The following is a 23,491-nucleotide window of genomic DNA, read 5'->3' on the forward strand; positions in this document are numbered from 1 at the left end:
TCCCAGCGAGGGCTCCAAGAGTTCAGGTACTTTTGCGCTTTGGGTCCACTCTGTCACCTCATGTGCACGGATTACAAGAAAGGGGGGTAATTTTCCTCCGGATTACGAGGGAGAGGGTCAGTCAGACCTCCATGAGGTCCAGCGATTCCGAAACAGGGGAGGGCAGATCCCGGACCTGCCTGCCGGGGCCCCTAGGGGCCCGGGTAGGCACCTGCCTCTCAGCCTCTTGTCGATGGTCTTTTTTATCCGAGTTTGCTCAGGCAGATCTCCATGAGGTTTGGCGATTCTGAGACAGGGAAGGCAGCACCTGGGCCCGCCTGCCAGGGCCCCCAAGGGCCTGGGTATTCACCTGCCTCTCAGTCCCTTCCAGATGGTCCTTTTTTCTCCGCGTTTGCTAAGTTAGACCTCTGTGAGGTCCGGCGATTCTGAAACCATGGAAGGCAGAACCCGGGCCTGCCCGCCGGGTACTCAGCGGCCTCTCAGCCCCTTCCAGATGGTCCTTTTTCTCCGAGTTTTCTCAGTCAGGTTTCCGTGAGGTCCAGCGATGCTGAGAAGGGGGAGGCAGCACCCTGGCCCACCCGACGGGGCCCCCAGGGGCCTGGGTACGCACCTGCCTCTCAGCCCCTACCCAATGGTCCTTTTTCTTCGAGTCTGCTTGCCCCGGGTGCAGGCAGGGACGCTAAGCCAGCATACCCCCTGCGCAAGGTGGCCTGCCAGGGGATGCCTCAGCCGTACTCTGATCGATAGGGCACTCTCGGTCCATTTAGGGATGGACTGCTTGGCCAGCCTCAGCTATTTTGAGCAAAGCGATTCCACCCCACATGGACTGTCAGACTCAAGGGCCTGCCGCTTGGCAGGAGACCCTACCCAGCAGAGAGAAGGCCGAGTGGCCCCAGCAGCTTGTGCCCCCCAGTGAACTGACCCGACCGAAGGGGTCGGGTGGCGCCAGGCCCTCGGATGCTGCTGCCCGGCAGGTCCGAAGGCCCAGTGCGCCACTCCGTCACCCGTCTCTGCCCAGCATATTTCCACAGCAGCTCAGAACGACAATTCCGAGGGGTGTCACAGTCGCCAGACTCTGGCACCCCTGCGCCTCACACAGTCTGCGCCTTTGCCTGCCTTTCCCTCCCAGGGGAGACGGCTGGGCCTGCCGGTGCCCATGCGACCGCACCTCTCCACACCCCTCCAGTGAGCCCTCCCGCCCAGGCGGGTGGTTTCCTTCCCCTGGCAGGCTACTGAGAAATGGAGGGATACGTGAAGATTGCTGGTCGGGGAGATGGGCACGTAGCCCCACCCCGTCAGCAGGGGCGGCTACCTGGTTGATCCTGCCAGTAGCATATGCTTGTCTCAAAGATTAAGCCATGCACGTGTAAGTACACATGGCCGGTGCAGTGAAACTGCGAATGGCTCATTAAATCAGTTATGGTTCCTTTGATCGCTCCATCTGTTACTTGGATAACTGTGGTAATTCTAGAGCTAATACATGCCGACGAGCGCTGACCTCACAGGAGGCGTGCATTTATCAGACCAAGACCATTCCGGGCTCGCCCGGCCACTTAGATAACCTCGGGTCGATCGCACGTCCCCGTGACGGCGACAATACATTCGGATATCTGCCTTACCATGGTGACCACGGGTAATGGGGAATCAGGGTTCGATTCCGGAGAGGGAGCCTGAGAAACGGTTACCACATCCAAGGAAGGCAGCAGGCGTGCAAATAACCCTCTCCTGACTCAGAAAGGTAGTGACGAAAAATAACAATACAGGACTCTTTCGAGGCCCTGTAATTGGAATAAGTACACCTTAAATCCTTTAACAAGGATCCATTGGAGGGTAAGTCTGGTGCCAGCAGCTGTGGTAATTCCAGCTCCAATAGCGTATATTAAAATTGCTGCAGTTAAATAGCCCTGAGTTGGATCTTGGGATCGAGCTGGCGGTCCGCCGCGAGGCGAGCTACCGCCTGTCCCAGCCCCTGTACTGGGGGTCTGAAGCGTTTACTTTAAAAAAATGTGAGTGTTCAAAGCAGGCGTTCACCTGAATACTTCAGCTAGGTATAATGGAATAGGACTCCGGTTCTATTTTGTTGGTTTTCGGAACTGGGGCCATGATTAAGAGGGACGGCCGGGGGCATTTGTATTGTGCCGCTTGAGGTGAAATTCTTGGACCGGTGCAAGACAAACCAAAGGGAAAGCATTTGCCAAAAATGTTTTCATTATTCAAGAACGAAAGTCGGAGGTTCGAAGACGATCAGATACCGTCGTAGTTCTGACCATAAACGATGCCGACTAGCGTTATTCCCATGACCCACCAAGCAGCTTCTAGGAAACCAAAGTCTTTGGATTCTGAGGGGAGTATGGTTGCAAAGCTGAAACTTAAAAGAATTGACGGAAGGGTACCACCAGGAGTGGAGCTTGTGGCTTAATTTGACTCAACACGGGAAACCTCACCCGGCCCGGACACAGAAAGGATTGACAGATTGATAGCTCTTTCTCGATTCTGTGGGTGGTGGTACATGGTCGTTCTTAGTTGTTGGAGCAATTTGTCTGGTTAATTCCGATAACGAACGAGACTCCTCCATGCTAACTAGTTATGCGACCCCCAGCGGTCGGCGTCCAACTTCTTATAGGAACAAGTGGCGTTCAGCCACACAACATCGAGCAATAACAGGTTTTTGATGCCCTTAGATGTCAGGGGCTGCACAAGTGCTACACTGAACGGATCAGCGTGTGTCTACCCTTCGCCGACAGGTGCGGGTAACCCGCTGAACCTCGTTTGTGATAGGGATTGCAATTATTTCCCATGAACGAGGAATTCCCAGTAAGTGCGGATCATAAGCTTGCGTTGATTAAGTCCTTGCCCTTTGTACACACCACCCATCGCTACTACCGATTGTATGGTTTAGTGAGGTCCTCGGATCGGCCCCACCGGGGTTGGCAACGGCCCTGGTGGAACGCCAAGAAGACGATCAAGCTTGACTATCTAGAGGAAGTAAAAGTCGTAACAAGGTTTCCGTAGGTGAACCTGCGGAAGGATCATTAACGTTGGAGCGGCCTGAGCGACCGATGGTGCCAGCCTGAAGCCCTCGGCTTCCTCCTGCAAGCACACACCGTAGGGACGGGGCCGGCCCTGCCCTGGTCCTCCCTGGCTGGCAGAGCGGTCCCCGGCCGCATGGGGTGCTCAGGAGAGTAGCGGGCCTCTTCCACCGGGGAGGACCCGACCGACGGGTGAGGGACTGAGGACGAGGGAGGCCCCTGTCTCCTGTCCCTCTCTGGGAGGGGCACAGTGGTAGGCCCTCCTGAGATGGTACGCCCAAGCCGCATCTCCTACTTACACAGGTGGGTGAACGTTTTTGAAAAGTTGCCTGTGACTCTTGGCGGTGGAACACTTGGCTCGCGCATCGATGAAGAACGCAGCTAGCTGCGAGAATTAGTGGGAATTGCAGGACACATTGATCATCGACACTTCGAACGCACCTTGTGGCCCCAGGTTCCTCCCGGGGCTACGCCTGTTTGAGGGTCGCTCAATCGTCAATCGCCCCGGGGTTTCTCCCGGGATGCGGCTTGGGCCGTCGCACGGTTAGCTCTGCTTCCCTTTGTCCCCCCACAAGGTCAGACCCCCTGATTGCCCATGGTGTAGAGAAGCATATAGAGACAGGTCAAACAAGGTTCTATCATGGCAGCAAGCATGATAGTGAGAAATGGCGAAGCAAACAAACCAGATGGGGTAGTTCCTGTAGAATAAAAACCCTGTTAAGATGGCGTAAGGAGGTATTGTCTTTCCCAGAAATCATTAACCTCCTCACCGAATTTGACAAACCCGCGCCCGCTTCAAGCAATGCAACAAGCAACAACGATTCAGATCACGATATAGGCCTTAGTTCACCCTCCGTAGCAGAAGAAGACACAATAGTAGACCTCAGCGAATCCATCGAGGTTATGGCCTCCTCAGCCAAGAATGACATTGGTACAACAAACTCTCAGCAGCGGTGCGTCCATTGGGGCGTAGGGGCGTAGCCCCACCAGCCACAATGGCCCCGCATCGCGGCCGCCGGATCTAACAATAATTGTGTAAAGACAAGTAAACTAGCAATCAGGAATCAGCCGCGTGAATTGCAAAGGGGGCGTGGCCTGCTGCAGCCTGAGTGACAGTCCACACACTCAGGCTGCAGCAGACCGCCACTGGGTAACTTACAGTGCGCATGCTTGGGAAAGTTTTCAACTTTCTCAAGCATGCGCACTGTAAGTTCCCAGCAGGACCCAGGGGTGCTTGCTCGCCTGCCACAGCCCGGGTTTCCAAAGGGCGACAGGGCGAGCAGCAAAATGACCCTCTAGCCAATCCTGGCGCTGCATACAGCTCCAGGATTGGCTGGTCAGCCTCGCGGCATCCATCATTGGATGCCGCGCACTCTCACTCTCTCTGAACAGGAAGCCGCGGCCCTCGAGGCGAAAGAGAGTGAATCTCAGGGAGGACGAGAGGTGTCGGGACTCGGTGACGCTTTCCAGTTATCACAGCACCTGACACCATTAGGTAAGGTTCGCGTTATAAGACTACACGGCCAACTTTCTACAGGAAATGTGTGTGAGGGAGTTGGTGGCAAGGTGAATTACTGAATGACGAAATGTAAATCATGTTACTCACTTGATCTCCCCTATTTTACATTTCATGCATATATCAAAGAAATGTTGTTAGACAAATTATTCATTTACCGCCGTAAAACAACCGCTGATGCCGCGCTTCACATGTCAATGTAATACATTCTGACTTCGATAAAATGCTGTGTTCACGCTAGTGCTTCGTTTGCCAGGTTCTTCCAAGATGTGCTGCTTTTTTGTTTGTCTCCCTTGCATTTGAGGGTTCGCATTTCATTACCCGCTCGACTGTTTCTTTTCAGCGTTTCATTTTAATTAGCGGACTTCTGATTAGCCATGTTGGACGGGACCTAAGGGACACTCCGAACACCAAACATACCAACAGTCAGAAACTCACTGCCGCCTGGCCTAATTAGAGCCACCCATGTGCTTAAGGCGACGTCATGCCACATACCGCCGTCGAATGTTCAGTTTTCTGTCTGTTTTTTACTTACTCCATTTTCTCCCTCCCTGATTTGTTCATAGAAACCGTCACCGTGGCAAACTAGAGAGCAGTTTTGTATTTATGTGCACCTGTTAGGACAGCTTTGGCTTTCTGTGATCCCGTTTGTGGAAAGACCTAACGTGTCCTCTGGGAGGTTTATTAGACACAGCTGGAGGGCAGCGCAGATCTCTGAGCTGCAGCCGCCTAACTAGTTTGGGTTGTCTACGCTGTCTTTGCGTTTATTACAGAGATTGATTCACATTATGCGTGAAGTAATATTGCAGTGGTCGCTTGATTTGGAGTGCTGAGAAATATTTTATAATTTCTTTGACCAAGATGTTTGACTGACAGAGGGTCTATGGTGGCTGGTCCCTCGTTCATGGGCACCCACTTTGTAAAAAATATTTTGTAACAAAACAAAGACATTGAACTGATAAATGCTGGTTTGACTACCTCCCGTCGTTTGTAGGTAATTCGCTTGTTTAGCGCATATGACTATGCACATCAATACCAGTTTGCATCAGGCTGCATATCCGTGTGCACATTTTTGCCGGCGTGAGCAAGTTACAGTGCACAGGGCACCGTGGGGCATACCTAGACTGTAATTGTAGCGACGAAGAAAGGACAAGGAAACACTGATAATGGGAATGCAGAGGGAACAATTTAGCTAGATAAAGAGTGTGTGCACCTAATCAGACCTGGGGAAAAAAGAAAGAGAAGAAGGAAAAGAAAGGAAGGAAAGAAAGGAAGGAAGACAGGCATGCGTGCATGCATTTAGGTCGACAGAGAGAAGAATGGAACTGCAAACACTGATAAAATGAAAAAAAAGGTGGTACAATAATGAGATGTTTAAGCTGGCTAGAGTACAAGAGTCAATAGGATAAAGCTGAAGAGGATGCGAGAAGGGGAGAGATAAAGAACGGGGTTGAGATGGTGAAGGAGGTAGGAGGGAAGTGCAGAGCGAGAGGGGAGAGAGAAGGAAGAGGCCGGAAAGAATGAGAAGTGCAGCAACAGATAGAGAGAGGAGTGGGAGAAAGAAGGAAGGCACAGGAGAGAAGAGATGTGCAGAGACAGAGGGGGGTGAGAAGATCGAGCCATAGTGAAGAGGGAAGTGCAAAGAGAGAAAGAGAGAGAGAGGCAAAAAGAGTAAGAAAAAAGTGAAAGAGGGGACTAGTGAGAATGAGAAGTGGAGAGAGAGAGAGAGAAGGGGTCAGAGTGTGGGGAGAGAAGGAAAAGGTACGAGAGAAGGACTTGCTGAGAGAGAGGGGAAGAGCAGGGCAAGCAGGAGAGAAGTAGAACGTGCTGAGAGAGAGGGAAATAGACCTTAGGGAAGAGTGAAGGAGGAGACGGGATAGAAAAGGGACGTAGATACTAGATAGAGAGGGGAGAGAGCGAGAGCCTAAGTAGTCCAATTAGGAGAGTTTACTACGAGAACATAGAGAATAATGTAATAACTGCACTTTCACAATTGCTTTATTAACCTTACTGCTTTCTCAAATTTGCTTGAAAATGCACGATTTGTCGTCTTTTTTTTCAAAATGTTGGGGTTCGGGCTCGCGCGCTACACACGCTCGCTACGGTGCGGTATGCAAATCACATTGCGCCCCACCATTTTCAAATGTCACCCACCGCTACTGCAAACTCTGAAAATCTTCCTGATGTGTACGAGGTCAGCAAAGATGTAATAACAAAGAAAAGTGACTACACAAAAAAAGACACTTATTGGAAATACCCAAACGAAAAATATAAATGTGACTTGTGTGGAGACATATTTGGAACTTTTAAAGAACTGAGAAAACATGTCTCCAACAAGCACAAAGGCTTCTATCTTAAAACGTACTGCTCAAAATGTGACAAAGAAGCCGAATACCACAATATTGTATGCCATTATGCCAAATGTAAAGGAAGACCTCAAAAAGAAGAGCTGCCATTCCTGTGCAGCTTCTGTGACCTCAGATTTGGAACAAAAATTGGCGTTTCTCAACATGCTCGGCATGCGCATCCAAGAGCGCAAAATGAGGCTAGACTAGCAGCTCTAGCAGGCAGCAAACCGTCAAAATTATGGTCACAGGAAGAAATACTGCTACTAGCAGAATTGGAAAAAGTATATGAAAATAAGAGGAATATTAATGCGCTGATGGTTCCACATTTTGATAATAAAAACAGAAAACAAATTCCAGAAAAAAGAGGAAATAAAAGCAAAAAATCCGCAAAAGATGTACTGCAAGCATCAAATGAAAATGACTCTTGCGTTGAACCAGAGGTTACAGTGTAAGTAACAACAGAAAAGCCCAGAGACTTTATCAATCGCAAACGTGCGCAAAATATCAAGAACTTTGATGAGCTGGAAGATAGAATCACAGAAATCGAGAAGTACACCCAAAACATAGAGCAACACAATGCCTGCTATGGATCTGATGGATGATGTAGTGACTTATTTTGCAGAGAACACCACTGATATAAGTCCTACACCAGCAAGTGTACCTACAAATGAACCAGCAAGTGAACTCAATAATGAGCCTGTGAACTCTGCTCAAGATGAGCACCAGAATGCCTCAGTAGGGAACAAGATAACAAAAAAAGACAAGAAAAACAGAAGGCTTAATCGGACCCACAAGAAAAATTATGCAAAAGCAAAGGGCAGCTATAAAGAATACCAGGCAATGTTTAAAAAAGATAAAAAGAAAATTGCCAGGATTATCACTGATGGGGCAGAAGATGCCACTTGCCAAATCAGTGCTGATGAAATTTTTCACTACTACAAAAACATAATTGAGAAAGAAAACAAGAAAAGCCCTAAATTCATGCCGATTGATCGAATACCAGAGGATTACGAAATTAGAAATTTATGTAAAGAAATAACACTGCTTGAAATAACTTATGCCTTTGAGAACTCCAATTTAAAGAAAGCAGTGGGGCCTGATAAAATTGGTCTGAATGACTTGTATAACACCTTCTATGCTCATGACGAGCTCAGCTCGTCATGAGGCAAGGTGCTCGTGTGCTCATGACGAGCTGAGCTCGTCATGAGCTGTGGAACGCTCAAACGCGGGGATGATTCCCCTGCTGTGCTGAACGTTCCATTGAAACGGGTGTGGTCGTGACGAGCTCAGCTCGTCACGAGCACACGAGCACTGTGCCTCATGACGAGCTGAGCGACAGCCCGTCGCCGGGCTCAGCGGGGGAGAAGGACGCCGCGTTCAGGCTGCAGTCCAGGTTGAGCAGCAGCCGAGGGTCGAAGAGCAGCGTGTCGTCCAACATCATGACTGGAGGGAGTGGCGACATGTCCAGCCCTGGTCGCCAATACCAGCCCGGCAGGAGCGCGAGCCTCTGGCGTGGCACGGCGGGCACCGGCTCCTGGAGCGCACCGTGGGTTATTGAACTTAAAAAAATCAGTAACTGACGTCCAATTACCATCGGTACTGCATTCATGAAGTTCTTCACAAAAATACTAACTAAAACACTCTCATTTTTTGTGGAATTGAATACGAGACAAAAAAGCTTCATGAAGGTGAGAGGTTGTCTCGAGAATCTGACTCTCCTGCAAAATATCATAAAAGGGGCACGAAAAAACAGTCACTCATTGGCAGTAGTGTTCATAGATATATCAAAAGCCTTCGACTCTGTCAGCCATGGTCACAATATACAGAGTCTCGCAAGGCTAAGAGTTCCATCATACATTAGAGACATAATGAAAGACTTGTACACTGACTCAACAACATCTTTCAAGGGATTGAACAACAAAGCAACTCCTGAAATAACAATGAAATCTGGGGTTAAACAAGGTGACTCTTTATACCCACTACTATTTTTTTTAAAACTTTTTATTGTTACATCCTGTCAGTAATTTGAATCAATCGTATACATAACAAATCTATAACACATCTCAGTTCAGCAATACACAGTTCTGCACAGAGCATACATATAATATCCCCGATTATTTACCGTTGTCGTCAAACCTTGTCCCTCTAACCACCTCCCCTCACTCCTCATCCAGTCCCGAGCTGTCACTTTCATTATCTGCTGGTGGATCACAAATTCCCCCCCTGTAGTCATTCCATGCCCCCCAGATTTTGGACCGTTTTCTGGGGCATCCTCTATTACTAAACACTGCCCGTTCAGTTATCATAGCCTCATCCATGTTTATGCTCCATGTTGATAAAGAAGGCACCTCCACCCCTCCCCACCTTTGTGCTATATTTCTCTTAGCTATCATTATTCCGAACGTGACCCAAGTTTGCCCGTGGCGCGTGAGATCATTTGGCTCCCATATATTTAATTTACATCTGCGTGGTTCTGGTATAAGCAACACCCCTTGCACCTGTGACACAGTATGTAGCACTTGCGTACAGTACGCTGCTATTCTGGGACACTCCCACATAGTGTGAAAGAAAGTTCCTTCTTCTCCGCAGCCTCGGAGACAAAAGGGGTGGTCTATTCGTTTCATCTTGTGCAAAACCAGTCTGGTGTAATAGGAGCGGTGCAGAATTTTAAGTTGTACAAGTCTAAGGCGTGAGGGTATTCCAACCTCCCTCGGGGATGCCAACACCTCCTGCAACTCAGAATCATCCATCTCGCCTATGTCCTGTGCCCACTTAACTTTCAGGGGGCCTGTGGGATCGGGCAAGTTGTTTATTAATTTCCGATAAGTGAAAGAGGTAGCCTTCTTCTGCATGAAGTCTGTCAGCAGTCTATCTTCCATAGATGACGCCTCAGGGACCTCAGAGCCAGGAGGTATCGCCGTCATCAGGGCATGTCTAATTTGTGTATATCTATACAGTTCAGAGGGCACCATGTTGTATAATTGTTGGAGACGTTCGAACGGCACCACTTCCCCTCCCTGCCACAGGTCCCCCACTGTTGATATTCCTTTGTCATCCCAGTGATCGAAGCCCTTACTGTTTCGAAGCTTTCCTAGTTTTTTGTTGTCCTATAGTGGTGTGAGTTGTGTCAGCACCCCCCCGCCATCCCAGTTTTGTCTGCGCAGTATGCCACAATAGCAGCGTATGCCGCAGTGGGCCAAACATTGTCAATGCAAATTTTTTTATCATATAGGGGAGTGAGCATACTGCGCGTGCCTAGTTGCGCTCTATCTGCCGTATACGCTGGGTCGGAGTGTGGGACATGTAACTAGTGATTAATCACCTTGAGCTGTGCTGCCCAGTAATAGAGCTGTTTATCAGGGAGCGCTATTCCTCCATCGTACCACCCTTTCACCAGTTTGGCCTGTGCGATGCGCAGCTGTTTATTACCCCATAAGCGGCTGGAGACCTGTGTTGTGATAGCTTTGAAGTAAGTAATTTGTACCTGGTATGGCGTGTTTTCTAGAACATAGAGGAAGCGAGGCAGAGCCATCATTTTAAAAAGCGCTGCCTTTCCCAATAACGTTAGTGGCAGTGTCTCCCAGTGGTGCACTTCTCTCCTAAGACGCTACAGTGGGGGCTGGAGGTTTTTATTGAAAAATTCCTTGAGTCAGCGGTGACGTAGATCCCTAAGTATTTAAACGTGTTTCCGGCTATTGTAAGCGGGCAGTCATCAGGGAGGAGTGACGGAGGGCCATAAAGCACGTAGAGTATGGATTTCGACCAATTAATGGTATATCCTGAAGCGACACCATAGGCCAGACATACATCCAATAGGGTTATTATAGATCGCCTTGGGTTGGCTAGAAAGAGCAGGAGGTCTTCAGCATAAAGGGACACTCGGTCCTCCCAGTCGTCCGTCCATTTAAGGCCCCTTATTGTTGACTCCCACCGTATCCATGCCGCCAAAGGTTCGAGGACCAGTGCAAAAAGTAATGGCGACAGTAGGCAGCCCTGGTGTGTGCCCCGTGCTAGGGAAAAGTCATTTGAAATATGACCATTAGCAGTAACATGTGCCAGAGGCTTGGTATAGAGGAGTCGCACCCAAGAGGTAAATTTAGGACCAAATCCCAAGTGTTTTAGTACCACAAAGAGAAATGACCACCTAACCATATCGAAAGCCATATGGGCATCCAATGAAAGCACCACCGCCTGCTCCTCCAAGTACTATGCACGGGCTAGTACCCTGTGTAGCCTCCTTAAATTCAGGGCTGTGTTCCTGCCTGGCATAAATCCAGACTGGTCTGGATGTATGAGTGTCGTTAGTTGTGGCATAAGTCGTCTAGCTAATAATTTCGCGAGGATTTTGGCTTCTGCATTCATGAGGGAGATAGGTCGGTACGAGGTACACCTATCTGCCGGCTTCCCGGGTTTTAAAATTGCCACGATTGTGGCCGTGCGTTGGTCTGAGGGTAGTTCACCCCTCTCCAGACTGTTAAGGAACATATTCAACATGTGAGGCGCTATGTTGTCTGCCTCACTTTTATAAAATTCGATCGGGATCCCATTCGGTCCTGCAGCTTTGCCTGACTGCAGTGCCCCGATGGCGGCGGAGGTTATCAGCCGTGTCAGGGGTGGGATCTCTAGCATGGGAGGCCTCCGCTGCATACAGTTCAGACTCTAAGTTCTGTAGTTCTACTTGTCCTTCATTTTTATGTGTTGCTATTGACGAAATGGCTCGGCCTCTGATCACCGTTTTAAAGGCCTCCCAGAGGGTGGTTGGGGAAGCCACTGAACCCAAATTTTCTTTGAAATAGTGATCAACTCCTTTTTTAAGCTCTCGCCTGATTTGCGGTATCTGTAAATATCCAGGGCGAATTGGATAGATTCTACGTCTTTTCTGTTGGCAGTATGTGTACTTAAGTAAGAGTGGAGAATGGTCGGAAATGCCCTGGGGTCTGATTTCTATAGTGTCTACATTTTTAAGACTACCCAGTGATCCCAGGAAGTAATCTATACTGGTCAGACTGTTATTTACCCCTGAGTCCATATATCTGTAAGGCCCATTGCCTCCAGGAAACTCCCAAGGTCCGACCCTCCAGTTGTACCTACTCTGGCCGGGAGTCTGTCCAAGGTATCATGTAAAGTTGCGTTAAAATCCCCACCAATAAGGAGCTCTCCCTCTGGAAGGTCAAGTAAGAACTTACTGAGATCCGGTAGAGCCACTGTATGTAATGCCGGGGGAACAAAGACAGACACTATGTTAAGGGGCCGCCCTTCCCACTGTGTACTGATAGCTACAAATCCCCCCTGTGTATCCAATTTAGTACTATGCACTTTCAGCGGGAATTGTTTCTTCAATAAAATGCCTACTCCCCGGGAGCCTGACGTGAACACCGAGTGGACTAACATTTTGTATCCCCATCTATCCATCGCTTTACTAGCTGTACCTGTTAGATGTGTTTCTTGCAGTAGTACCACAGCCGAACCCGTTCTCTTGATGCTCTGTAAAACTATACCTCGCTTTGTTTTATCCCCTAGACCCTCACATTCCATGTAAGCAGGGAGAGAGTAGGCCTCATGGTGTCATGGACCACCAGCGGTTCAGCCTGCACCGTACCATCCGATGTCATTCCTGCCATTTCTACTGTGACTATCGCAATCGGGTAGGATAAAATGGGAGCCGTGCTCCAGGTTCTGTGCTACCGCATTACTGACTGTGTACTGACTGATAGGATAAACTGCTTGAAAACAAAAATGTAACAATCCCACCCTCCCCGTTCCCCTCCCTGCCTCCCTGCCTTGCGGACTTAGAACTGCCCGCCACCCCAACTGAGCAGATTGCTTGGTACCCAACCCTTTAAACAGTACTTGCACGTATGGGAGCGGGAAGTCCAAGGAGGATTGCAGCTTCCCATGCCCCAGAGTCTGCTTCATGTATAGTTCCATTGCCGTTAAATCACCAAGGAGCGTCCGAGTCCACCTCAGCTCACAGTGTCAATCTTGCCTGCGATTGGTTGATATCGTCTTGATTTTGCTCATCATTCTCCGGATCTTCATGTCTTCCATGAGGTCGTCTACCGTTTTGTGCTTTGCCGTCTCTTCCAGCCACTCTCCACCCCTCTAGCCAATCATGGGCCTCCTCCGGTGTTTCGAAGAACCAGGTCTTACCATCTGCTACGACACGCAATTTAGCCGGAAATAGCATGGAGTACGGCAGTTCACGGCCTCTCAATGCCTTCTTTACCTCCAAAAAGCTTCTGCGTCTCGCCGTAACCGCTGCAGTGTAGTCTGGGAAATAGGAAATGACAGAATTCTGGACTCTGACCGGCGGTGCCACTCGGGCCGTCTGCAATATTGCATCTCTGTCCCGAAAGTTGAAGATACGGGCCAGCACCGGCCGTGGAGGGGCTCCGGGCTTTGGTCGTCCACCTGGCACCCTATGTGCCCGTTCCACCGAAAAGAAGGCTGAGAGACCTTTAGGTTGCAGGCGAGACTTTATGAGTTCCTCGACGTACAGGTCCATTGCAGGGCTCCCTTCCGTCTCCATAAACCCCGTGATGCGAACGTTATTGCGGCAAGAGCGTCGTTCCTGGTCGTCTAACTTCGCCGCCATTCGTCTGTTTTCGTCTTCCAAGGGTGTCACTTTGTTAATTAGGAGTGCAGAGTCTTTTGAAAGTGTTGTTGTCACTTGTTCAACTTCCGTTACTCTGGCAGACATTTTCTGAAAATCAGCTTGCAAAAAAGTGATGTCTGTTGAGATGGTGCCCACCGTCGTCTGCACGCTGTGGAGGGCCGCAATGATGTCCTCCAGTGTCACCTTGGGCCTCCCTGACGCCACTTAGCCTTTATTTGGTTGGTCTGCGGTATCTGAGAGTGGGGGGAAATCCTTTGTGTAAGCATATTTGTCCAATTTGCCCTGTTGGTTAGCACGAGTTCTCCTGCCACTCATGATGCTGACAGCTGGCACGCAAGTGTGAAGACCTGTGGTCGTGATTTACAACAGGCAGCTATTGGGAGGCTTCACCACAGTTTAGCGCTGCAACGCTTCATCGTTTACTGCCTAACGCGGTAGTCACCTCATCGCAGGGGGATGCGGGGGACACCAGGATGTCTCAGGTCCACCCCTCCTCCAACCACAAAGTGCGATCCCCAGGTGGTCAACCTGTGCTTCTGCGGGAGCGGCTCCTTCCCTCCTCCAAACTTTGAGCCGTGTAGCCTCTGCTTCGCCGGGTGACGGGCGCACCGTACTGCTACTGATAGCCCCCGTGGGTTCAATTCAATGCTTGCAGAGTGTGGACCTTTGTTTTCCCCCTTCACTCCAAGGAAATGTATTGCGCGGGTTCATATAGTTATTTGTAATGTCCCCTGGTGCCCCTTCTGGTGTTGTTGCCGGGCAGTGTTACTCTTACCGCCTCACAGTGCTGTGCAGGATCTCTGGCTGCTCCTGATTCAAAATGGTGGCCGGGGGCCGATCCGGCCGTCTGGTCCGATGCTCCCATGGGAGTTAGTGCTTCCGTGCCTGCGCAGGGCCGCCAACGTTCTCTGTTATCTCTTGTAGGTATCTGCGGGCAGCGCTGTCACTCCGCGCCCCCCCGGCACTCAGTATCACCTGGCCTGTTCCGCTTGCTGTCTCGCGGTCCGCCGGTCTCCCCGCAAACCCCCCGGATGGCTCGCGGCTAATGGAGGCCCCGGCTGCAGCCTCACTCTTAGGCCTTACCGATCAGTGAGCACCGTTCATGTTTTCGGGCACTCTCCGGCTCCAGAGTCAGGCCAGTGGACGTCGCTCTGTCTCAGTTGGGTGCATAGTGACTCTGGGTGTAGTTTTATCAGCGGATTAGAATGCGGAATATTGTGGAAGCGATCCTGTCCCCAGAACTCCTCTGGGCTGCGGCCATTGCTGTCGGCTGATATCCACGCCCCCATCCCCACTACTATTTAACATTGCCATGGATCCTCTGATCTGTGATCTTCAGAAAAACGGCAAGGGCTTCACATTTGGATCAGATGGTCTTATTGAGCAAATCACTGCTCTCACCTTTGCCGATGACATCGCAGCACTCAGCAGTACCTGGGAAGGAATGAGTACAAATCTGAAAATCATTGAAAAGTTCAGTAAAACTACAGGATTAAAACTTAATGTGAAAAAGACACATGGTTTTTATATCAGTCACCATAAAGATAAAATCCCGATTAACAACTGTAAACCATGGCAGTTTGAAAAAGAAAATATTGAAAACATTCATCCAGGAGAAAGTGAGAGATACCTCGGATTTAACTTTGATCCACACACTGGTCATACAAGCAACAACTAAATTAATGAGGTTCTTGTCAATTGGGCTCAAAAACGTGATAATCTACCACTTAAGGCCACGCAGAAAATAGAAATTTTGTGTCAGTACTTGGTACCTCAACTATCATTCAAATTGGAAATGACAGGAACAGAAGAAAAAACGTTAAATGTTCTGAATCAAACAATAAAAAAGTATGTCAAACACTTTCTACACCTTCCTGCATACACATGTGATGGTCTCCTATATTCGAAAAGATCATTTGGGGGCCTCAGTATACCAACACTATGTACACAAATTGGTCTCAATAAAGTTAATAGTTTATTGTATCTCAGGGCAGCTCCAGACCTGTACATAGCTCATTCATTCATGTATGCAGGAGAAGATCTGAATGAAAAAAATTGATAACATCATCAAAACACACAAACTCAACATTTTAGACAGTAGGTTTATGAGCTATGATTTGAATTTGTTAGCAACATATGATTGGAGAAAAGAAGAGTTTGAGAAATGGGCAAATCTCCGAGTCCAAGGTGATGGTATAAAATACTTAGCAAGTAATCCAAGCTCAAACTTCTGGATCAGCAAGCATAACAAAATTAAAGAAAACCAGTACATAGCTGTGCTGATGTTAAGAGCAAATGTATTATATACTAGAGAAACCATCACTAGGGGAAGAAATCGTGCATTTGCTACATGTAGGTATTGTAATGATGTTTGCAAAACAGTTTCTCATATTTCAGGCGCACGTCCTAAAACTAAGGACATTAGGATAAAAAAACATAACAAAATTCTGGAATTGCTCATTGATATAGCAAAAAGGTGAGGTTGGATGGCATATAGGGAACCTCATGTTTAGAATAATCAAGGAGAACTACGACAACCAGATGTAGTGTTTACCAAAAATGGTACAGGTGTAGTGATTCATGTTCTAATTCGTTATGAAAATTCTCAGAATTCCCTTGAATTAGCGTTTGAGAGTAAACTGATATACTATCAGGATCTATCCCAGCAAATGCAACACTGTAAAATTTCATGGCTTTATCGTTGGATGTCGTGGTATTTGGCCTCAATGTAATGATGTTGTTCTGGCTGATTTAGGTCTGCAAATGTTACTCCCATTCAAGAAAAATGTTTGCCTGACTACCTTAATGGACACTCTTAAAATGTGCCAAGTATTCATGGACAATTGAGTATCAAGCTATACTTAGATATACCTTTCTTGCAGCACACATGTTATTATTATTATTATTATTATTATTATTATTATTATTATTATAGGCTTTTATAGCGCGCTCTGTTACTAAAAAAATAGTATCCTGGCGCGAAAGGGGTGAGAGGCAAGGCAGAGGGGACCCTAAACAATGATGTTAAAAAGGTGGGTCTTCAGTCCCTTCTTGAACAATGAGATGGAGGGAGCTGTTCTTAGCTGCTGCAGGAGGGTGTTCCATGCTCTCGCCGCTCTAACTGAGATGGATTGGCCGCCGAGCCTGCTGTGTTTGAATTTTGGGACAGTCATTTGTCACATGTCACCCTTATAAAGCATATTATTTTAACATATAGGTTTATAGTTGACACAAGATTTAGTATAGATGTGAATTTTAAAGATGTGACTTTTTTTAGATGTGCTTTTTCTACTTAGATGTGCAATTTGTAGATGTGTAAAATGTAGATATAGTTATGTACATCATGCTTATTGAAATGTCTTGAATGATGAAAAGGTCTCAAATAATCACATACACATAATTATCACACATTGATTATTGATGTCCTGCTAATCATATTTTAATTTCTCAGGACTGTTCGTAGACAATTTTAAAATTGTTGGAATAGTACTGCAGGGTGTACTATCTCTGGCCTACACGTGATCCCAGTTCCAGTGAGGACAGTGTTCAGTGTGGCTGTACTCCAAAGCGAAAGAATGCTGTATTGTTGGAAGCAAAACTGAATTGACGCTGATGGGCAGCATAATAACCCAGAATGAGCCACCGCGAGGTGGTACAGATAGCCAAATGCCACGTCATATAATTAGTGACACGCATGAATGGATGAATGAGATTCCCACTGTCCTTACCTACTATCTAGCGAAACCAGAGCCAAGGGAACGGGCTTGGTAGAATCAGCAGGGAAAGAAGGTCGCTCAGCTGGACTCTAGTATGGCACTGTGAAGAGACATGAGAGGTGTAGGATAAGTGGGAGGCCCTCTGGCCACCAGTGAAATACCACTACTCTTATTGTTTTTTCACTTATCCAGTGAGGCGGGGGGCCGAGCCCCGTGGAGCTCTCGCTTCTGGCTCCAAGTGTCCGGCGACCACCGGGCGTGACCGGCTCGGGGGACAGTGGCAGGTGGGGAGTTTGACTGGGGTGGTACACCTGTCAAACAATAACGTAGGTGTCCTAAGGCGAGCTCAGGTAGGACAGAAAGCTCCCACAGAGCAGAAGGGCAAAAGCTCGCTTGATCTCGATTTTCAGTATGAATACAGACCGTGAAAGCGGGGCCTCATGATTCTTCTGACTTTTTGGGTTTCGAGCAGGAGGCATCAGAAAAGTTACCACAGGGATAACTGGCTTGTGGTGGCCAAGCCTTCATAGCGACATGGCTCTTTGATCCTTCGATGTCGGCTCTTCCTATCATTGTGAAGCAGAATTCACCAAGCGTTGGATTGTTCACCCACTAATAGGGAACGATGGCTGGGTTTAAACCGTTGTGAGACAGGTGAGTTTTACCCTACTGATGATGTGTTGTTGCAATAGTAATCCTGCTCAGTACGAGAGGAACAGCAGTTTCAAACATTTGGTGTATGTGCTTGGTTGAGGAGCCAATGGGGCGACGCTGCCATCTGTGGGATCATGACTGAATGCCTCTAAGTCAGAATTCCCCCTAAACCGTAATGGTACCGCAGTGCTGTGGAGCCTCGGTTTGCCTGGAATTGCTGGCCTCCTTCGGGGGGGGCCGGTGCGCAGAGCAGCTCGCTTGGGTACCGGAGCGCAGACGGAAGGGGGCCGCCTTAATCGCCCTTAGTGCACCGCATGTTCGTGGGGCACCCGAGGCTAAATAATTCGTAGACGACCTGATTCTGGGTTAGGGTTTTGTAAGTAGCAGAGGAGCTACCTCGTGATGATCTATTGAAAACCATCCTCTGAGACAAGCTACTGTCTCTCCGTGCGTGGGTGCCCGCGGACGCCCTCCTTCATCACACCCAGGGGTGGATCCCTCTGCCACTGGGCAGGCTGGAGGGACGGGGGTTCGTGGGAGGCTGCCTCCACCACGTGCCCTCCCCCTCCCGTCCCTGCCCCACTGGGGTGCGGGGACGGGGCCACCATCCTTTGCGGGTCGGCAGGGTGACCAGATGGCCTGGGCCGGCCAAGTCTCTCCTTCCCGCTGCCCCATTCAGGCAGGGAGGTGAGCAGCAGCACCGGGGAAGGAGCCTCCCGAGTGGCTGCCTAAGTGTGCCTGGCCACCCCTCGCTGGACTACAAGGGCGATTGGGAACGGCACCCTCCCAGGCCATCTGGGTGCTGGGTCGTCCTGGGCCATCTGGTCACCTGGCTGAGCGACCAGATGGCCCTGCGGGCCGGATGACCAGATGGCCCTGCTGGCTGGGTGACCAGATGGCCCTGCGGGCTGGCGGCTGGGCTAACACCAACTTTTGGCCTTCCCCAAAGTTCTGTAAGCCCCCACTACGCTTAATAGTCGTGAAAAATGGGCTCCCATCGGGGCGAGGACGTGGCCTGGGCTGAACCCTCCTTGGTTTCAGCCGAGGGTCTGGATGCTGGGGACCAGGGGTGTCCGCCGGGGCCCGGGGAGGCTCTCCCCGGCCTGGCTAGGGTTCAGAAGCTGGGACCGGGCCTGGGGCTTGAGCTCCGTCCGGCAAGCCCTGGGGTTGAGGGAGCCCCCCATCCTCCAAGCCAGCCGAGGGTCCGGGCGCTGGGGACTGGGGTCCACCGGGGCCCGGGGAGGCTCTCCCCAGCCTGGGGCTCGAGCTCCAACTGGCAGGCCCAGTGGTGTGGGAGCCCAGTCCGGCAAGCCATAAGAGGGTCTGGGTGCTGGTTCCCGGGGGTCCATCAGGCCCCAGCCTGGCTAGGGTTCTGAAGCTGGGTTCAGGCCTGGGGCTTGAGCTCCATCCAGCAGGCCCCAGGGGTGGGAGTCCCCGTCCTGCAAGCCATCAGAGGGATTGGGCGCTGGTTATGGGGGGTCTATCAGGGGCCGGGGAGGCTCTCCCCAGCCTGGCTAGGGTTCTGAAGCTGGGTCCAGGCCTGGTGCTTCAGCTCCATCCAGCAGGCCCCAGGGGTGGGAGTCCCCGTCCTGCAAGCCATCAGAGGGACTGGGCGCTGGTTACGGGGGTCTATCAGGGGCCAGGGAGGCTCTCCCCAGCATGGCTAGGGTTCTGAAGCTGGGTCCAGGCCTGGTGCTTCAGCTCCATCCTGCAGGCCCCGGGGAGCGGGATCTCCGCATCCTGCAAGCCAGCCAATGGTCCAGGGGACCCAACGGGGCCCAGGAAGGCTCCCCCCGGCCTGGCTAGGGTTCGGAAGCAGTGACCAGGACCGGGCCTGGGGCTCGTGCTCCGACCCAGGTTGTGGGAGGCCCTGTCCTGCAAGCAGCCGAGGGTCCGAGTGCTGGGGACGGGGGTCCACCGGGGAGGATCTCCCCGGTCTGACTAGGGTTTGGAAGCATGGTCCCAGGCTGCGGGAGCTCCCCGTCCTGCAAGCCAACCGAGGGTCCGGGCACTGGGGAAGGGTGTCCACCGGGGCCCGGGGAGGCTCTCCCCACCCTGGCTACAGTCTGACTAGGGTCCGGGGCTTGTGCTCTGTCTGGCGGGCCCTGAGGTGAGGGAGCCCCCACATCCTCCAGGCCAGCCGAGGGTCCGGGCGCTGGGGACTGGGGTCCACCGGGGCCCGGGGAGGCTCTCCCCAGCCTGGGGCTCGAGCTCCAACTGGCAGGCCCAGTGGTGTGGGAGCCCCGTCCTGCAAGCCATCAGAGGGTCTGGGTGCTGGTTCCCGGGGGTCCATCAGGCCCCAGCCTGGCTAGGGTTCTGAGCTGGGTCCGGGCCTGGGGCTTGAGCTCCATCAAGCAGGCCCCAGGGGTAGGAGTCCCCGTCCTGCAAGCCATCAGAGGGACTGGGCGCTGGTTACGGGGGTCTATCAGGGGCCGGGGAGGCTCTCCCCAGCCTGGCTAGGGTTCTGAAGCTGGGTCCAGGCCTGGTGCTTCAGCTCCATCCAGCAGGCCCCGGGGAGTTGGATCTCCGCATCCTGCAAGCCAGCCAATGGTCCAGGGGACCCATCAGGGCCCAGGAAGGCTCCCCCCGGCCTGGCTAGGGTTCAGAAGCTGTGACCGGGACCGGGCCTGGGGCTCGTGCTCCGACCCAGGTTGTGGGAGCCCCTGTCCTGCAAGCCAGCCGAGGGTCCGAGTGCTGGGGACTGGGGTTCACCGGGGAGGATCTCCCCGGTCTGACTAGGGTTTGGAAGCATGGTCCCAGGCTGCGGGAGCTCCCCGTCCTGCAAGCCAGCCGAAGGTCCGGGCACTGGGGAAGGGTGTCCACCGGGGCCTGGGGAGGCTCTCCCCACCCTGGCTACAGTCTGACTAGGGTCCGGGGCTTGTGCTCTGTCTGGCGGGCCCGAGTACGGGAGTCTCCCGCCCTGCAAGACAGCCAAGGGTTCTGGCGCTGGTGACGGGGGTCCACCGTGGCCCGGGGATGCTCTTCCTAGCCTGGCTAGGGTTCGAAAGTCAGGACCGGGCCTGGGGCTCGTGCTGCATCTCATGGTCCCAGGCTGCAGGAGCCCCCCGTCCTGCAAGCCAGCCGAGGGTCCGGGCACTGGGGAAGGGTGTCCACTGGGGCCCAGGGAGGCTCTCCCCAGCCAGGCTACGGTTCAGAAGCTGGGACCGGGCCCGGAGCTCATGCTCTGTCTGGCGGGCCCTGGGGTGCGGGAGCCCCCCGTCCGACAAGCCAGCCGAGGATCTGGGCACTGTGGACGGGATTCACCGGGGCCCAGGGAGGCCTGGCTGCTTTTAGAAGCAGGGACAGGGCCGGGGAGAAGGGGTGGCTGGCTTTATCCGCTACGCTGGCAGAGCAGAGTTTTCTGCCCACCCCTACTTATTATCCTTTCAATTGGAACTTTTATTCCTGGCCACCAAAAATCCATGCTCAACATCTCCTTCATTTTACAGATTCCAAAACTGCGCTCATAATCAAGTCCCGTGCAAATCTTCAGGAGGAACCAACTTCATGCCCCTTAAAATCTTTCCTCACCTAGTTCTTCTCTCACCATCAAAAACGGCCTCAACCTGTCCCAGGTGTTGCCACCACGTTTTCAACCTTTACTCACCATGTCCCTCACCATTGACAAATTATCACTGTTTAGATATTCTTTCCACTCTTCTTCTGATATAGCACCCTGTGTAATAATGAAGGCTCCTAGATTTCTGTTTTTATTGATTCGTAAAGATAAATACAGGCAGAAAACAGTGTGTTTCCTGTCCGTATTTATTTTTTAAATGCGGAAAAATACAGATAATCAGGCTTCCATGCTGTCATTCATCATTTTCAGGCCAATAGCTATGCAAATTGACCGCATAGAGAAGTTAAAAACAGGATGAGAGTTCCTTAAATAACACCATATTGCAGCATGTGCTTGTGGTAGAATGACAATATTTTCTATGCTGCAGTATGGATTGGCTGTGTAATGTTCTGAAACCCACCGGCATCAAAGTATGAGTTCACATTTATCAGTTATTAAATGTGGAAATATACAAGTTACAACTTCATTCGTTCACAAAAGTGAAAATAAATGTGGATAAATACTGATATAATAAATTATGTATTTATTTAGAGGTTTTATATAGCGCTGGCTGGACCCAGTGGTATCAGAGCACTTTACATGGGTAAGAAGGTGGTCATGGTATAAAACAATCCTTCAACAGCATGGAAAACCAGCAAACATGTTCACAAACTAGAAACAGCTTAAATTTACATAAATCAAATAAACAGATAGAAAGAGTGGGGGCTATATAAGCAAGTTATACATGGAAGTGAGAGATCACAATTTTGTGTGGTGGTATGGGAAGAGGAAAGGCATGAAGGACAGCAGGGGGTTGGAGGTTAGACGTGAGACAGGGAGGAGGGAAGCAAAGTGGAACAATTTGGTAGTTGGGGGTGGAAAGGATTATGAGAGGGAGAGGAAGAGAGCAGTGGGTAAGGGAGAAAGCTGAGCCAGTGGAATGTAGAGGAAGGGGAGGGGGAGAGGAGAGAGACGGTAGGAAAGAAGGGGGGATCCGAAAAGTGGAAGGAGAAAGGGCGAGTTCAGGGCGCGGTTAAGACCCCCATTCTTTATTGAGGAGGTGCATTTTGAGGTCTTTTTTTAAGCTGTTGTGGGCAGGGTTGCATCGTAGGCCTTTAGGGAGGCCATTCCAGATGTTTGGGCCATTGCCAGAGTAGGAGCGGGATTGAGTGGATTTCTGTTTTTTGCAGGGGTGGGACTAGGATAGCGTTGGTGCTTCTGAAGGGTCGTGTGCTGCCCGTTTTGCATACTTTGTTGTCGAGGTATGGCAGTGTATTTGGATGGAGGACTGTGTGTGTAATGCAGGCAGTTTTGTAGGCGGACCGGCCTTTGATGGGGAGCCATTTAAGGGTTTTGAGGGCTGGGGAGATGTGGCCGAAGCGTTTGCAGTCGGTGATGAGTCTTGCTGCAAGGTTGAGCACAGATTTGAGCGGAGCAAGGTGGACCTTGGGGATTCTGGTGAGGATGGCGTTGCTGTAATCAATACGCTAAAGGACCAGAGATTGAACAACTCATTTAAAGTCAAAGGGCTTAATTTTCGTTAGATGACAGAGAGTGAAGAGGGCTCCTTTAGCCGAGTTTTTCATGTGCACATTGAGAGTTAGGCTATTATCGATGGAGATAATCAGGGGTTTTACTGAGTTGGACAAGGATAGGGAGCAGTTGAGGGCATTGAAGTCAGAGATCCAGGTGTGAATGGGGAGATGGTTGTTTTTTGGGGAGAAGAGAATGATTTCAGTTTTTTGTGGGTTAAATTTGAGAGGATTTAAGTGGAACCAGGGTTGAATCTTGGCGAGGGCGTTGTTAAGGTATAGGATGTCCGCATGGGTTTTGATCTTATAGTAGAGTTGAGTATCCTCGGCATAGAGGTGGTAGTTGATTACAGCTTGTTTAAGAATGAGGGTGAGGGGTTCCATGAAGAGGTTAAAGAGAGAAGGAGAGAGAATAGATCCTTGGGGGACTCCTAAGGAGAACAGAGTGAGGTTTGATAAGCAGCTGTGGATTTTGATTTGCTGTTATCGGTGTTGGAGGTAGGAGGTAAATCATTTATGTA

General features: G+C 50.5%; 1 non-coding gene and 2 pseudogenes across 1 annotated transcript; all 3 read left to right on the forward strand.

Annotated features, from left to right (window-relative positions):
- Positions 1–1,309: 1,309 nt before the first annotated feature.
- On the forward strand, positions 1,310–3,035 carry LOC147716794 (18S ribosomal RNA; annotated as a pseudogene).
- A 327-nt stretch (positions 3,036–3,362) lies between these two features.
- Positions 3,363–3,516, forward strand: LOC147716795 (5.8S ribosomal RNA). Its single transcript, XR_015296141.1, has one exon. It is a non-coding gene; the product is annotated as a 5.8S ribosomal RNA (ribosomal RNA).
- Positions 3,517–17,278: 13,762 nt separating this feature from the next.
- LOC147716796 (28S ribosomal RNA) lies at positions 17,279–18,320 on the forward strand (annotated as a pseudogene).
- The last annotated feature ends 5,171 nt before the right edge of the window (positions 18,321–23,491 follow it).

This window comes from Lissotriton vulgaris, chromosome 5, assembly GCF_964263255.1.
Source record: "Lissotriton vulgaris chromosome 5, aLisVul1.2, whole genome shotgun sequence".
NCBI lineage: Eukaryota > Metazoa > Chordata > Amphibia > Caudata > Salamandridae > Lissotriton > Lissotriton vulgaris.